Genomic DNA, 13,148 nt, shown 5'->3' with positions numbered 1-13,148 from the left:
AAAGGAATATTATTCATGGGATGTTTTCACTTCCTCCAGGAATTGATCCAAGGGGCCTGGCACTTCACTGCAGGAGAACAGAATGCAATGTGGGACCTTCCCCTCCAACTCCCCAAGCTAACTGCCACATTGTTCAGTGATCTTCCAAGGCAAGATTCTCTCCCCCTTTCTCTGCAAACATTCTAAGAAAAGGCTCAGGAGCTACAATTCCAACATGAAAAAGGAGGATCTTCCAAACAGATTAATCGTGAACCATGCACGAGATGCTCATTTGAATTTCTCCTCTAATTGTAAAAGCCCCCTTGAGGAGAACAAATAATCTCAGCCGTGTCTCTTAATTTTACCACACTGGCTGTTGAGTGCCACGTTCGCTCCTAATGATGACACAAAAGCTGTTGTAAGCTTTTCTTTTCAACCTCAACTCCATAAATCAGCTGTTATTCAGCCATTTCGTCCTAACTGAGAAGGGATATTTTTTCTTTTTTTTTTTCCACTTTTCATTCTTTCCTCCCAGAGGGTAACAGATGTAATAACTTATTCCCTGTCTAGCACATTAAGGCTTGAAAAATTAATGCAGTGCTTCTCTGTTCTCTGCTTTTCCACTATACTTAGAATTTAGGTGAAAATATATTAAGTAATAAAAAGCTTATTTTAACATTGTTAATGTACTTGTCTGTTTTAATGTCTTCTTGGTGGATTTTTTTTTCCCCCTCATGAAACAAGGATTACAGTAGCTAATCTTTGGGAACCTTTTCAGCTAATTTACAACCCTGCTTCTCTTCTTCTCCTTTTTTCCCCTCAGGGAGTTAGCTACTATGAGCATACTCTGTAGAGACTAAGAACTACAGTTTCCTATTTATTTCAGTAGATGATTTATTTAGTTCTCTCCCACTAAAGTGGGGAATTCTTTAATGTAGAGGAAACAATAAAGCTTGCAGTGCTCTGGATTCATAATGCCTGAATGGAATTACATTCAATAAATGATTTGAGAAATGATCCTTGAACATTTTTGAACGTGAAGGAATTAGCTCACTCTCACTTTTTCCTCAGGTCTGTTAGCCCGCCTCCCCCAAAGCATCCTGTCCATTATTTTCCATCTACTGTAGTCATCCAGCTTTGTTCGCTTGCTGACTTGTTTGTTCATTTATTTATTTTTCACGGTCACCCATGCCGGTAGGAAGTGTCTCTATAACCGTAGATATTGGTTCACCTCATGAAAAGAAGAGGGAGACGTTTCAACCATTTGCCATGCTTACTTTGTGCCTCTGGGTATGCCAATACATACAGATTAATACATGCATTAATCTTTCTGTGGCCCTTTGCAGCCACAAAGGGAGTTTCAGAGGAAGTTCCTGTGTTATGTTCTGCTCTTGTGCAATGAGTTCTGTCAGTTCACTATCAACAGGTTTTCTTAGGATGACGATCAAAGGAGATGCTTTTTATAAAAACACCCTTGTGGCTCTGCTGGGTGCCTGCTGAAATTGTTCAAAAACCAGGCAGATGCTTCTGCTTTAAGGCAAGGGAGAAAACCTTCACAGTGTTTTCATTATTCAAGGAATGGATCCAAGGCTCTGGCATATATTTCGTTGCACAAGAGCAGAACATAACACAGGAACTTCCTCTGAAACACCTCATGTGGAACTGTCATTATTGTCCTCTTCAAGGATTGTCTGTTCTTCAAGGATTCATATTTTTAGTTTTCCAAAGAAAATGAAGAATTCTAGGGAAAAATTGTATTTTGGGGGAAGGAAAACAGAGGTACGCATGGGGGTTGGGAGATCCCTACTTAGGTGATAATAAAACATGATGTAAGAAAAAGTGTCTACAGACAGATGTGGTTGCATTAAGAAAAATGTGTGCAATTACAACTATATTTGTGTCTGTACAAATACGTATGAAAATTTATACAGGTCTTTCTTTTAATGATAAGGTACCTGATGCTGAAATTGTTCAAATGAATTTAAGACTGAGAAGCATGAAACCAAATTGAAATGAATTTGAAAAATACAGTGATAATGACCAAGGTCATCCACTCAGCAATTATTTTGCATATATGTTTTTTATTTACTATATACAATTGTATTCTGTGTTTAAGTGTTAAAAGGAAGTCACAAAACATATTCCATTCTTGAATAAAAAGATACAAAAAATAGTTATAACCAACATCAGAGTGCACATATGATTGGACATGTGGGGATATTCAAAGAATAGTTGATGGAATTGTTAGATGGGAATAAGATTGTAGTCCAATTTCCTTGTCTTACAAGTGTATCCTGCAACTCTCTTGCTTCTATACCAGTGGTGGTTTGCAAGCGGTACGCCCCAGTACAAGTATACCGGTGCTTGCTGGGAGCACCGGGTACCATTCCTGGTACGGTGCTCCAGAGGGCTCGCCCGCTGTCCTTACCTGTATTTGAGCTCTTTGGCGCTTCCACACACATGCATGGAGCGCACGGTGCCTGTGCGATGTTCCGGCAAGCAGCTGGAGCATCGCAGAGGCGTCGTGGAGCATCGCAGGAGGTAAGGAAGCATGCACATGCTGCACATGTGTGCATATGCACTGCGCACGTTCATGTGGTGGCCCCTGGCCCCCGTTGCACCGTACTGGTTCCAATGTAATCCGGAACCTACCATTGTTCTATACCCTTTGATTATCAATTACTCTGCTCTTTGTCACCTTGATTGCATTAGGATCCCATATAAATATCTTAAATGAATAAATTGTCCATCGTTATTTATTAACTGTATATACCATTGAACTGTATGATTCGCCAACATAGAAATAAGCAGAAATTTCCTGACAGAACAGTTGATCAGTGGAACGGCTTGCCTTCAAACTGACTTTTTAGAAAATAGACAACCACTTTTCTGAAATGGTATAGGGCTTCCTGCTTGAGTAAGGGGTTAGACCATCCAAGGTCCCTTTTAACTCTGTTATTCTGTTATTCACTTTCCTAATTGCATTATTTGCTATGACTCCATCCCGCTGAAACTAACTCTTTATGAAGTCTTTCTTCTTTGCATCAAGGAAGTAACAATATAGTGAAAAAAGCTTAATGGAAATTTTTGTCTCTAACGAATATGCAAATTTGAAGTAAAAAATGCAACTATGAGGAGGTCAATGGCTGTGACACACTTGCATGCATTGATTAAAAATGAAAAGAGAATTGAAATTAGTTCCATCTGGTTTTCATTTAAGCTCCACAAATGTCTTATTCTTGCTAAATATTGAATTTTTTAACATTTGTTTTGTTACAACCTTGTGAATTGTGCAGCACTGCCCTAATTATATTCCATGACTCCATTGCTTTTATCATCTCGGCACAAAGCAGTGATATTGAACTGTCTATTGCATGTGGTTTTTCCTTTTGTTTTTTCTAAAGTCTCATTGATTCACTTTTATGAACCAGATACATTTACTGATATATAACAGCAGCAGGAAATGAGGAAAGATTAAGCACTAGGCTATGTAGAGTAGCTTTAGGGTTACAATCTCATTATTAATACCATTTAATGAAATAGAATTATATGTTCATAATTACAATATCACCTCTGATGCTATTTCTCTGATGTGTTATTTTATTGTTATTTGAAGTTTGTTTGGCTGCTTCTGTTTAATGCTGGTCATTGACGATGGAAAAGATTGACTACTGAGTTACTGATTTTGTTTTACATCAATGATATTTACTCTAAATGTATGTAGAAATTTGACATTTGCATAACATAAGACTTAGAAGGGGGAGAGAGGGATGTCAGCAGCATTACTCCGCAAGTCTCGGTCCTATTCTACCTAAGATATGACATCACAAGCACAACTCTTATAACGCAATGCAACAGCCTGCAGATATCCCTTCCATTAACAATGTTTTCTGCTTCTGTTTGACTAATTATCATCATCTTCATTTAATGACCACATAATCCCTTGCAGGGTGGAGCCTGGACAACTGAATGGAGTTAGCAGAGTGTTTTAATGGATGGATGTCCTTCTCATTGCCAATGTGGAGCTTTGTTCAGCAGATATATTCCCAGTGTGCCCACAGAGAGAAGTAGTTGCCTCTACCTAGGATCAAACTCACAGCCTCCTAATTGTGAGGTGAGAGTTCCACCTCTAGGCCACCACACCACTCCTTCTGTTTGACTAACCATCTTGACTTAAAAATAGCTCATCATCCCTACTCAAGTCTGTAACACTGACATGTTCCAGACAACCATTAGATATGGTGTTTTCTCTTTTCCTTCTTTCTAAAGTTCTCAGGTCAAGTCTAAGAAATCCTTACTATTATAATGCACCTTCCAGATTTCCCCAATGACTGATCTGCTTATTTCTTACTAGCACTATCTTAAAACAATAAACAGTAGCTTGGAGTTTATCTGTTTTCCCCACCAGGCATTGAAAGGAAGGCCTGCAGGGCCAATTGTGGATTTGCTAAATAAATATAGTGGTAGAAGAATAACTGTAGAATAAACATGCCTCAGCATAGCCATCTGGTATTTTTAAGAATGGTACTAATCTGCAAAAATTAAGTTTCAGGCATCTCATTGTTCTCTAAGTACATGTGTGGTTATGCATTCTAAGACAATGCACAGAAGAAAGAAGATTTGGTGCAAACAAGAAACAGGCTTTCTTGTCTAATCAATAGTGATCTCTTCTACTCAATCCCAGTTGATCACTAATGGAAACTCAGAAAGGTAAAACCCATCTGCTCTATACAGACTCTCTTCATCTATCTGATTTTGGAGATAACTTTTCCTTCCTTGCCAGCTCAAATTACTTGTTTTGGGAATATTAGATTCCACTTGGAATAAAACATGCCTTATTTTCCTAAGGGAACCCTAATTAAAATTCAGTCGAAGTTGATGTCCGTTTGTAAGAAACTTAAATGAATTATTTACGGAAATAATAGGGGGAGGGATTGGGGCAAAATACTCTTCTCTGAAGTGACTAGGACATCCTGAAATGAAAATTGCAAACCATAAAAGCCTGCCCTGCAAAAAAAAAAGTGAAAAAGAGAGAGAGGAAGACATGTTTCCATCCTTCCCCCAAATCTTTTAGGGACATTAGAAATGTCTGCATATTCTGCTGTCACCATTGGTTTAAGCATCTGCTTTCATTCTTTATTTCCAGCTCAGAAACGAACCTGGTAAGAAAATAAAAGTTTCCCTTGAACAAGAATGTGAGACCAGCTAATGTTGTGCAAAGACTCAGGACCATAAGTTAAGTTTGAGTTAGTCTGATTACTTTCTATACACAAGAATCTAATCAACTAACAGTCAGCACTAAATTGGTGCAGGATAAGAGTTAATGGCATTCAAGAATGGTTGGACATAGACCATTAGTGGGAATCAGAGGTGGTATTCAGCAGGTTCTGACCAGTTCTGGAGAACTGGTAGCGGAAATTTTGAGTAGTTCAGAGAACCAGTAAATACCACCTCTGGCCCCGCCCCCATCTATTCTCTGCCTCCCAAGTCCCAGCTGATTAAGAAGTGGGGATTTTGCAGTAACCTTCCCCTGGAGTGGGGTGGGAATAGAAATTTTGCAGCATCCTTCCCCTGCCACGCCCACTAAGCCATGCCCACAGAACTGGTAGTAAAAAAAATTGAATCCCACCACTGGTGGGAATGTAACAACTCCATACTGATTCCTCTCTTGACTCAACCCACAGGCTCTGTCTCCCCTTTGCCTAAAATATTCTTGTTTATACTTGTGACATAGTGATGAATATCAAACTGTTTTTCTGACTCTCAGAATGATCAGGAAATGTGGTGCAACTGCTCTGAAGAATGCTAGGAATCATTTGAATCAGTGCCACTGCAGGTAGTAACTCTAGATATTTCACATTCTTAATGAACGGCAGTCTAAGTCCCTTTCTGAAAAAAAAAAAAAGCAGAAAGCCAGTCTTCTGCATGCTGCTGTAATGTGAAATCTTTACACCTACAATCCTTACAGATGAATCAATACATAACTCTTTTCCTTTCTCACAGATGGTGTCTTTGTTTGGTCTGGTTTCCATTGAAGGTGTTCCTATTGCTTAGCGATCATAGCGGAAATTAAATAGAGGGTCAAAATATTTTAGGTTCCTTCAAGCATCCAAGTTTATTTTTCCACCAAAAAGCAAAAATCTACTATTACAGAATTTCTGGTAGAGAAAGATTCTCAAAGTTGTTTCTCCAACTTCCTCCTTGCCTTTTTAAAAAAATTGAATTATTTTAGTATTTGTGATATTTTAAATAACATTGGCCGGGGAAGATGACTGGATAAAATAAAACCACAACAAATAAATATTCATAAATAGACATGGGCTGCAGTCTCTGAATTTAAAAAAAAAAATGAACTGAGGGAGAATATATTTGAGGGCATTTTGTTCCACTTAAGAATAATTTGTATCATCAAGAAGTACTTCAAATCTTTAAACCAACTGCTCTTTTATTTAGTTTAGTTTAAGTCCTATCTTCTGAAGTAATCTAAAAGAAATTTGTACAGACAATTATATCATATTCAACTCTTTCTCTCTTTAATGGCCCAGAGTTGCTTGGAGTTGAGTGGCAGATAAATATAAACAAGCAAGCAAGCAAGCAAGCAAACAAACAATAAAAAGCAATAGCACTTAGATTTATATACAGCTTCACAGTGCTTTACAGCCCTCTTTCAGCAGTTTACAGAATCAACATATTTCCCCAAACACTCTGGGTCCTCATCATGCCGACCTTGGAAGGATGGAAGGCTGAGTCAACCTTTAGCCTGCAGGATCGAACTCCGGTCAGTAGGCAGAGTTAGCCTGCAATATTGCATTCTAACCACTGCACCATCACGGCTCTCTAATTAACTATAATATTTAACTGTTTTATGCCTCATTCAACCTGTGTTCACAAGATCTGCTGTCCCTAGCATCTTCCTTGCTGTTTTCTATAAAGTTCTCCATTGCAGAAATTGAAACACGTGCCTGTTAAACACCCAAGTTGTACCGGATGTACAAGGATAAGATTTTAAAAAAAAAGGATCCATAACATTCCCTCATGAATCAGTTGGCCATCAAACTGACTGTGGTCTGCAAAAGTAACTAAATATTTTTTTTTAAAAAAAAGTCCCAAGAACTTTATTGGAGCTGCAACACAAGAACAAAGAAACAAATACTGATGTAAGTGGATGAATCATTTTCTTACCCTTGTTTATTAGTGGTTCAGCATTTCAAAGGACTACTTCAGTCTGATGAAGCTACAGCATAATAACACCATTGAAGCTGATCTGTAAGTGAAGTGGACACTTGCTTTGAAGCAGCAAATGGATTCAGCTGACTTTGAAGCACTTCGTATTTCTTTGAGGCACTCCTCAGGTTTGATGTTTTTCTATTTCTAGTAGGGTTATTTGAGACAATATTCAGTGTTCTACAGGAAAATTCTTCCCACATATGGGGAATACTCTGAAGGAGGAAAGTTTAGAGCAGTGGTGGGTTCTTACCAGTTCGGACCAGTTCAGCCGAAATGGTAGTGGTTTGGCAGCCTGGGTCGCTGGGACTCGCAGCTACCCAGGCCTGCCATGCCCCCAAATTGGTTCTCCAGGCAGCACCATAGGTGACCTTAGCCCAGGACATCAGGCAGAGTCCTTGTCTAGCCAGGAGTGGTTGCCAACGTATCCCAGGCCCCAGAGCCTCCTACACCCAAAGCACATCTCTTTCAAAAAAGACTTAATTCATTTTCCTCTTCTCTCCAGAGAAGGATGAATTAATATCTGTTACGATTTGGGCCACCCAAGGTCCATGATTATTTTTAATTTTATAAAAATGTCAATCTTTAGAGATCACTTCCGGTCCCCGAGGGCGACGGACGTTCACGTCTGCTGTTTATCTTCTGGGTGGGCTCCCCTTAAGTTTAGGGGGAGCACAGGGAGCCTTGGAGGGGCCCCCTGCCATAGGGCAGCTTGTTGGGAACCCCTGAATCGGCGGCGGCCATAGAGGGGTCGCCAGCTTCACCCCAGGAGCTGGGGAGTGTAGGGGGTGCGCAACAGCGCGCCTTCGCCGAGCGGAGCCTGGAAGGAAACAGCTAATCGGATGTTACAGCTGAAATGCAGTGAGGTGGGAAGCTTCCCTCAATCTCCTTTTAAATCTATCTAATTGATGAGCAGCAGCCTTTCTAAATTGTGGATTCAATCCTTTGAAGTGTTAAGATTGGAGGGGGGGTTTCCACCACCCCCTCGAAAAAGCAGCAATTGGAAAATCCCTCTCTCTCGGAAGAGAGAGAGAGAGAGTTAAAAGTTACTTTCTCTTCCTTTAAGCAATGGGAGGATGACTTCTTGCTACAATTGCAAAGGAGGATTGCTGAGTTGATTCTTTTAAACTACTTTATGGAAACTTTGGACGTTGCTTTCTGATCTCCTGTGAAGGTGGAGCCAAGATGGCCAACTTCCTCCTTCTTCTTGCACTTATGAATGAATTTCCCTTTTGAAAGAATTTCTGGCTTTGTACTATATCACACCCTAGAGATCTCCAAGAGGCTCTCTTCACACGTATCTCCCTTGGATTTGGAATATTGATTTATACCACCTGGCTTGGAGCTGTATAGAGATCTACGCTCTCCTCTGGACTTGCTTGTCTTGTGACTTCTCCCGGTTGTGTCTTTCCACAGACGCCATTTCTTTGTGCAGACTTATAGCTATTTCTGAACCTAATATGGGTCCTAAAAAATTACAGCCTGGTAAGCCGTCTTTGGCCCCAACATCATCTACGTCCAGCCCGATTACCCAAAAGACACCATTGGCTTCATTTTTACAGCTTAAAGCAACTGAAGAAAGCTCAAAGGAACTATCAGTTGAGCAAATGTTTCAAACTCTCTTAAAGGGACAGGACGAATTGAAAAAACAACTGGCAGATTTAAATGATCAGCTCAGAGAAACGCAACAACAAACAATACAAAATAAACAGAGAATAGGGGTGCTGGAGGAGGGCACGACTGGGCTGAGGGAAGAGATTAAAGCAAGCCAGAAGGGGAATGTAGAATTTGAAAACCATATGACAAAGGTGAAATTTGAGAGAATGTCTTTTTTTCTTAGATTCCAAAACTTTCCAGAAACAGAGAATGAAGATCTCAAGGAGATTATGACCACAATTTTAGCAGAATACATTAAAAGAGACAAACAACAGCTATGGTGGGATATTGATTTGATCTATAGGATTAACTCAGCATACGCTAGAACACACAACGTGCCAAGGGAAGTACATGTTATATTTCTTAGAAAGACCACAAGAGACGAGGTCTTAGGAGCTCAAATGGTGGACCACTAAAATATAAAGACAAAGTAATAACCATTCTTAAGCAGATTCCAAAGAAAGTAAGAGATAAGAGGAAGAAATACTCCTCATTAGCAAAGAAATTATATAACAATGGAATCTGGTTTAAATGGTTGTTGCCAGAAGGAATGCTAATTTTCTGGGAGGGCAGTAGAATTAGAATTAACACAGTTGTGGAGGCGGAGGCTTTTATTAAAAAAAATAGTGCCCTCCTTGATCAAACAGGGGACAGTACACAAGATGTGAAGGAGGGAGGGGCCGCGGCTCTGCCAGCAGACGGGCGGAGGATGCAACACTTAGAAGACTCAGATCACAAATGTCAGAATTTAGAGGATACATGGAATGGGGCAGGCTTAGGTCTCTCAATAAAATGAGAATGTGTCAGGTTAACACTCCAGACAGGAACACAGTGGCTCAATGGCTAAGACACTGAGTTTGTTGATTAGAAAGGTTGGCAGTTTTGCAGTTCGAATCCCTAGCGCCGTGTAACAGAGTGAGTTCCCGTTACTTGTCCCAGCTTCTGCCAACCTAGCAGTTCAAATGCATGTAAAAATGCAAGTAGAAAAATGGGGACCACCTTTGGTGGGAAGATAACAGCGTTCTGTGTGCCTTCAGCATTTAGTCATACTGGCCACATGACCACGGAGACGTCTTCAGACAGCGCTGGCTCTTCGGCTTTGAAACAGAGATGAGTACCGCCCCCTAGAGTCAGGAACAACTAGCACATATGTGCGAGAGGAACCTTTACCTTTACCTAACACTCCAGACTCTAGCTTTAATGTTTACTATTTTAAAGAAGAAACAAGGGTATGAATGATTTCTTCTAAACCCATCTTCTTGTTCTCCTCACTGCCTCTCTCTCTCTCTCTCTCTCTGGCATTATACTCCATTGTACCATCTGCCTCTCAGGCTTATATTAACTAGCATTGAATATTGCCAGCAAATCATAACCTGATCTAACAGAGTCTTGCCACCGATCAGGTGATCCTTCCCAGCGCAGGCCAAGTTTGCTGACGGGTTTTGCCAAGGTATCAAAGCTTGCTACCCCCTAATGTCAGGTCGGTGGTCATTTTTCAGTATCATGCCAAGTCTGGCGTTCCAGACAGTAGAATATTAGATTTTTTCCTTTGGAAACAACTGTTGAATGTTTTCATGCTTCAGTTGAATTGTATACATTTGGCATTGGTTTGTCACCATTTAAGCTGTTTTTTAGACAATTTGGATTGACTTGGCTTTTCTCATCCTTCTGCCTTTAAAAGAGATGAATGTGAAATATTTTAAAACACACACACACTGCAGTGAAAACCTTGATGATATCCAGCTGAAAACTTTGGCAGGGTTAATGTTTTTGAGGCAAAAGTTCAGAGGCAAAGGGGGGGAAAATTCATGGAGTGTTTTCTAACGCCTGCTGGCAACTCCATAAAGAAGGAATATATCCCCTTTTTATTTTGACAGTCAAAGGATAAGATATCCAATTGCTGTTTTCGTTAAATGTTGTTTGTTGTTCTCTGGCTTAGTTTGTGACTTATTTGGAGCTTTTTGTATTGTATGGCACAAAACAGGATCATTCTGGTGAGTTCACATACTCATGGGCCAGATGGGAAGTCAATAGGTTGTTGCTTTGTTTTTTGTTTTTTTTTTAAAAAGGAGAACGAAGTTGATTCATTTTGTCTGGTCTTTTGCATTCCTTCATGGGAATAGCAAGTCAACTGTTCCCAGAGTGGTTCAAAGCCAAGTAAGCAGTGCCCCACCGCAGAGGATAGCTGGGAAATGTATGCAAATTAAGAAATAGGGGAAATAGAATCAGATTAGGATTTGTATTTTTTATATAAAAATGATTTGTGATTTTCCATTGTTCTGAATGTGTTCTCTCTCTCTCTCTCTCTCTCTGGTAGCAGTCACTGAGATCTTCCTTCCTTCCTTCCTTCCTTCCTTCCTTCCTTCCTTCCTTCCTTCCTTCCTTCCTTCCCTCCCTTTTTCTTTCTTTCTTTCCTTCTTTCTTTCTTGTCTGTTTCTTTGTTTAAATTTAGAATGCTGCCCATCTGGTGAGTTTAGAATGCTGCCCATCTGGTGAACTGACTCTACTTTAAAAAAAGAAGATACAAACAATCGAACAACAAAAGAACATATATGCTGAGATTAGAACATAACATAATACATGCCAATTCACCTGTAGTCTCAATAAATCTCATAAGGACTGGAATTTTTATTGAGTCATTATTTTTTTTAAAAAAAAATTGAAACCCTAGCACACGTCTTCGCCAATCAGTAAAGCTACAAAATGGAAAGCAATAGGGGAGGATTATTATTTTACCTATAGAGAATGTCTTCACCAGGTTCATTGCATTAAGTGACAACTAGGATCTCTCAACTAGACACCACGTTGCAAATCTTGATGCCCATTTAGTCTCCTGTACATTTAGTAGGTTCCCATTTTTAACTTGCAACACCGCTTGGTCTTTAGCTGACTTTTATATAATCAGCCAATGCATGCTTTCCATTTTTTGATAGTTTGTTTGACCTGAAATAAACCTTGGCCTTCATTTCTGGAGCAGGTATCACTTTTCGATATCACTACAGGGATGTAGCACAGAGTGAATAGCTATTGGTTTGCATGTATTCTGGTCTTTGGGTCCAAACCTCAGCTTCCAATTAATTATTCCAGCAGAGCTAGGAGGAAGAGCCAATGTCACAATGATACGGATATGAGGTCTCGATCTTCCAAGACCGCAGCCAATACTTTTGCTGCTGAATGGTCCAATCAGGCCTAAACCATCCCGCACAGACAGTGAACAGGAAGAATATGTCTTGCTGATCTCAGGGACATTGCAATGCAAGAGAAGTTCTTCAAGCCGGTGACAAAAAATCCAGCCATTAGGCTGATGAAGTTGGGGTGGCTCCAAAACGGAAGGATACAGAAAGAGAAAGTTTTTCCAGCTGGTGAAGAATTTTTACCATTTTAAAAGAGACTGCCTATTAAAACCTTAAAATTAATTTAAATTGGAGAAGAGAAGAAATAAGCGGCGGAATTGTTTGGAATGGTTTTGGACAGTGGGTTATCTTACTTTTTAAATGCTATGTTCATGGATGGAATTTATGCAAGCCTTTTAAAATGCATGGATTAAGTTTTCTTCTTCTATTTTTCTTTTCTTTTATTATTCTTTGTAACCTATGGACTTTCATTACTGTGGGTGTTCTTCTAACTCATTCAAGAATCAGAGTTTTTTAAAACTTGAAATACAAAAAAGATACAAAAAGAAACAAAGAAAATTTCAACAATAACACTGCTACTCAGAGGCTGGAGGTTTGTGTATTGGAAATGAAACACTCTTACTTTTCTCACTGATTATCCTGGCTTGGCACTCCAAGGTCTCACTGCTTGTTTATAGAGAGTGATAAGAAGAAAAGCATACAGATGTCCCACAAATATATGTATTTGTGTTACAACCCATGGTATGCCCAAATATGGGAGGGAGCTCACTACTCCCCCTTCCTGTCCTTCTGTCCTTTATTTATTTAAATTTTGTTATTAAATATTAAGGATGTTTAGCTAGAATAGGACATTGGAGGATTTTAGAAATAGTAAATGAAATGCCAGTATGTGGTTATGTATTAAATCTTGGTATATTTTATGATGAAGGATGTTTAAACAATTATAGTCAAATGAAAATGGAGGTATGATGATGGTAATATGTATAAATATCTGAGTTAAAATACATGAGTTAATATGAATTATGCTTGATAACTGTGGAAGAGATGCACAAAAGTCTTTTGTAACAAACTGATACACTTCCTACAGTATGTAAAGAAGGAAGATTTTGAGACAACTTCTGGCAGCCGAAGGAGACGGACATCCGTGTCTGCCTT

The sequence above is a fragment of the Natrix helvetica genome, assembly GCF_964273705.1.
Source record: "Natrix helvetica genome assembly, chromosome: 1".
Lineage (NCBI taxonomy): Eukaryota > Metazoa > Chordata > Lepidosauria > Squamata > Natricidae > Natrix > Natrix helvetica.
Note: the sequence above shows the minus strand (reverse complement) of the source record.